Source organism: Cynara cardunculus (genome assembly GCF_001531365.2).
Source record: "Cynara cardunculus var. scolymus isolate 2C chromosome LG 2, CcrdV1, whole genome shotgun sequence".
Taxonomy (NCBI): Eukaryota; Viridiplantae; Streptophyta; class Magnoliopsida; order Asterales; family Asteraceae; genus Cynara; species Cynara cardunculus.
In genome coordinates this window covers 10,569,957-10,575,277 of record NC_037529.1, presented here as the reverse complement: position 1 = coordinate 10,575,277, position 5,321 = coordinate 10,569,957, and positions in this window count along the sequence as shown.

Genomic DNA, 5,321 nt, shown 5'->3' with positions numbered 1-5,321 from the left:
AAATACAAACACATCAATTGAAAATGTTTATCAAATTATTACAGTTTGAAACAAAAACGACCAACAAAGTTCTAACATATGCATACTCCAGATATTGTCATTCAAACATCAACATTAAACACGTAATAAAGACATGATTGAAAATACAAACCCATTAATTGAAAATAGTTATCAAATAGATACAGTTTGAAACAAACAATGAATAACAAAGTTCTAACATATATACGTCGATACATTACAAAATTGAAAACTTAGTAAAAGTTATGCATACACAAGGTATCGTCATTCAAACGTCAACATTAAACACGTAACAAAGACATGATCAAAAATACAAACCCAATATAAAAGAACATGAAATCTAACCTTTTTTTAAAACGAGATAGTGGACCTTGTCTTTCTTGCTCCCAATGAATTTTCTTATACCACTTTCAGTAGACTCTTGGGGAATCCAACTATTACATTTATCAAGAAATTAACACTTTGGGGAATTCTATTACATGGTGTAATGGGTGGTAGATGAACCACTGTTTACACCAGATTTTACACCATTTTGGTGCAAGAAATGATGCAAACCGTTAGAGATTGTCTAAGTGAAGATAACAAATTCAACAATTAATGACAATTAAAATTAAAAATGAGACAACGAATATAAAGTATAGTGAGGCTCGATTAAACTCAAGGAGAAATATACGTTACATATGTGCATGTAGTTAAGATGACAAAGAGGGAGATAAAGGGTGAGAGATCATACTATAAATTGCGACCAATTAACATTAAAAATGAGACAACGAATATAAATTATAGTGAGGCTCGATTAGACTCAAGGAGAAATATACGTTATATATGTATGTGCATGTCGTTAAGATGACAGAGAGGGAGATAAAGGGTGAGAGATCATACTATAAATTGCGACCAATTAAAGAGAAATTTTATGATTTGGAGGAATCTTCGGAGAGATATTGGAAACAATATTCAAATCAGATCCTAGAGTTGGGGAGAGTGAGTGAGCTTGCTTTCTAAAGTTTACAGTTTCGCAGCTAAAAAACAAAGAACATATGGAAGCACTCAAGCAGTTAACATATGAAACTAAATAAGTTGAAGAGATAACTACCCATATATCTTGATATTAAGGGAAAAGAAAAGCAAAGAGAAGAACAACATCCTGTGTTTAATTTACCAAGCTTCATCTAGAAGAGCCGCCCGGTTTCTATGTAAATAAGAGATAATACATCATAACTGAAGTGATACGAAACATCTGTGCGTAATTGACATGTTCATCTTGAGTTAAACCATAACAATACACCAAGAGAACCGCACATAAATGTTAGAACGAATGCACTTAGCCAGTAATAGAAAGTGCCTAAAGCGACTCTTGCATGTTTTCACAGCTCAACATGAACTGCAAACAGCATACACCAAATATGGGATCTTTTTCCTATAACTTTTGTTGGATTGATCCAACTAATAGTAACCATAAATTATGGGTTGCCAATTAAGCTACACCGTCAAAAGAAATGCCTTCAATAACTGTAAGGTTTTACCTAGCATCGCAATGATTTTGCAAGCCCACGAAGCAATTTTTGGGTAAAAATTCTATGGTGCAAAGTGTAAGTCGCCCTTGATTCATAAAAAAGCTAACATATTACATACTTTATTTCTCATGTGGAAGATCGAGGTTGAAGAAAAAGATGTTGATTGGATTAGCCCTAACCGTGAATAAGATGATATTGCACCAGCTTATCAACTTACAAAACTTGTTTCAGGTAATGAATCAGAACTTGAAATTGTTTGCCTAGCATTGAAAGAACAGAGATAAAGTATTCTTAAATGAAATATAAAACAATAAAATTATCATTTTTTACGTCTTCAAGTCAAAATATATTGGGCTTAATATGCAATTGTGAGAACACGATAACTAATGAACTCTTTTCAAGAGTTTAACCATACATTACCCCGTTACGCCTTCATGCACCGTTTAACTAATAAAAATCAAAATTTATATTCAAGGTTGTAAACTTCTTACCTGCAACTATCCCCAATTGTGAATCATCAATGCATTTATCTAGTAAAGTCATGAGCTCCAGTGGCATATCACCTGTAGCAAAGAACTTTAACCAAAATCCAAAAACATGAATTAGCAAGCACATTTGTGTTCTTTTAAGCTGATGTATAGTAAATATCTACATGTTAGAGTTCCTGGATAGGGGGGTATGATCCGGTCAATCTCACAACAGCTACTTACTTAATTGGGAGATGCAGATGGTTTGAACGTCCATATCCTAGAACTGTTGGTCACACATCAAATATTGCTTCAAATTTTAAGCAAATCTTGACAGAGGTAGAAAAATAAAATACCAACATTAGACGGAAGCTTCAAATTCATTCTTGATAAACCAGAGGTTGAAAATTAGATACCGACATTAGACTGAAGCTTCAAATTCATTTTAAACATAAAGATCATATCTAAAATGCAAGATTATCCACATGCTAGAAATTGGAGAACTCAAGTAGATACCGTCAAATAGACCAAAACACCGCCATGAAACTACCCCATTTCACATTAAAAGTGTATATAACATCTCTCTGGAATTCAAGAAGTCAATACAAACTTCAAAGTGTTTTGTGGTCACTTCAAAGTGTTAGGGCTCTTGTACTTGGAAAAAAAGATTGGGCAATTAAACAACAAAGAATCACAGATTTTACATCTATAATAAAGTCAGTTTTCAGATACAGAAGATTATATGACAGAAATCTAATGTAATTTGCAATGTACTACAAATTTTAGACGTTGAATTTCCCTTATAATTGTATGGACAAAAGCACTCAACCCTTCATATGAAGTCATTGTAAACTCAGTGTCTCAAACCGATATCTAAACGGTAATAAATCATACAAAATCAATAATGCGGGCAAGATAATCCAAAATTCTCAGTCTGTCAAAAATGAACAGTTATTAATGACATCAACAAAATAAACAAATTCCTTCATGTGAAGATTATATGACAGAAATTTAATGCAATTTGTGAATGTAAACTCACTTCTCATTTAATGTAATTTGTGAATGATGTTGACGCAGAGATGGACACGAAATTTGGACCAGATGCCGAAGAAACGAACACAAGATTCTGGCAAAACCTCGGGTTATATCAAAGGAAACAAGTATACCGTTAACAGAATCGATGACCGACGGTCCTAGATGGGCTGCTAGTAAGCCTCCCAAGAGACCCCCGATAGATAAACCTGATCTGTTTCCGACAACGTAGAAGAACCACCATTGAGCGGTGACCAAACCCTTGTTCAGCAACTAAAGAAGCATATCAGCGACAACCAGAAAACCCTCGWCACATTGTTTATGGAACTCGATGAAGAACGCAATCACCGCCAACAATGCGATGGCGATTGCAGGCAGAGAAGAAACCATGGAGACATTGCAGTACCAGAGAGTGATGATGAAGAAACCATTGAAATCCTTATTAGAGATTTGTTCGTACATAGAGCACTTTACCCAATGCTAAGAATACAAGAAAATTTTACCATGGTTATTTGTGCTTTATATAAAGGTATTAGATAGATTTCCTAATAATAACGTTAATTTATTTGAATTTCATAACATTAATTCATTTGAATTTTACAACGTCAATTTATTTGAATTTCCATTTAAGCGTTTTACAGCTTTTATTTATTTGAGGGAAATTAAATATAATAAATATTTTACAACGTTAATTTATTTGAATTTCATAACGTTAATTTATTTGAATTTCATTTAAGAGTTTTACAGCTTTCATAAATTGTCTATTTTTTTTTGTGAAATTAAAAGAGTGGGGGATCCAATAAAAATTCTTAATTTATAAAACTTTTAATTTAAAATTAATTGTTTCAAAATATTTTATTAAATACTAAAAAAGTACTCGCGCAATGCAGCGAGACACATCTCAATTTTAATGTTCTATTTTATTATTTGTCTCTGTCGATGTTATAATACGATTTTATGTGTTTTTAAAAAAACAATAATGATTTTATTTTGAATAAAATATAAATTTGAAGATTTCATAAAAAATTGAAAAAAATATATATATATCAATGTTAATATCAAATCAACTATTTAAAAGTTATCATTTTTATGTAATTTCTTTAATTTATTTTTTATTATGATTTAATTTAAGTTTAATAACGAAATAATTTATATTTGGTTTAATAATACTAGTTGTGTACCCGCGCAATGCGGCGGGAGCCATGAATTTTAACGATTTTGAAGTTCCACTKRTTTTATAAGATAAGATTTAACGATGATATAGGTTATACTTGGTCTTTACATATTAATACAATTTGAATAAATAAGAGTTATGGTTCCAATTACAGACTATCGATGAAAAAAATTGTATAACAATTTAAACTCCAATATATTTAAAATCTAACATATTTAAACGACTCCACAAATGTGTTCGATTTACACCAAGAGCAAAGAACCAAGAAACTTGAGTTTAAAGATAAACACTCAAAACCAATAAAGAAAACTACAAATTTGATAGATCATAAGCCATGAAAAGACCAAAAAGATGGGTTTTAGAATGAAATTTCAATTGTTTACCCTCTTTCTTGTCCAGAAACTCAGATTAATTCAAAAAATACATGTATATATATTTCAAAAAAACCCAATAACATATTAATTCAGAATATATTATACAATGCAATTTGGACAGTCTAACCCCAAAATATAATATATATATATATATATATATAAATATAAAGATATAAATCGTAAATATTAAAAATATTTTTTCATGGTATATATAATATATAATAAAGTCAAAAACTATTCAATATTGGACTCATTTTGAAGGTATTAATGAGACGATTATAGTGGTGTAACTTGTTAAAATAAAAATGTACATGTTTTAATTGATATACGATTATGTATGTTAATTTGATAAAGGTTTAAAATGAAACATTTAAAAGTAAATGACGTAAAGTAAATTAATTAACTAATTATAGGGATATAAAGTGTAAATTTAAAATTATAATTTAAAAAAATTATGAGAGGGTGAGTGTATGTGAGGAAATGAGGGGGTGAAAAGTGTAAAGGGTATCTTGGTCATTTAGTATTTTAAGACTTTTGTTAAATTTGTTTAATAAGACTAGAAGCGTACTCGCGCAATGCAGCGAGATACATCGTGATTTTAATATTTCATTTTATTCTTTATCTCAGTCGATGTTATAATATGGCTATATGTGATTTTGATAAATCGATGATGTTTTTATTTTTGAATAAAATATATGTTTGAAGATATCATAAAAATTTGACAAAAATATATCGATATTAG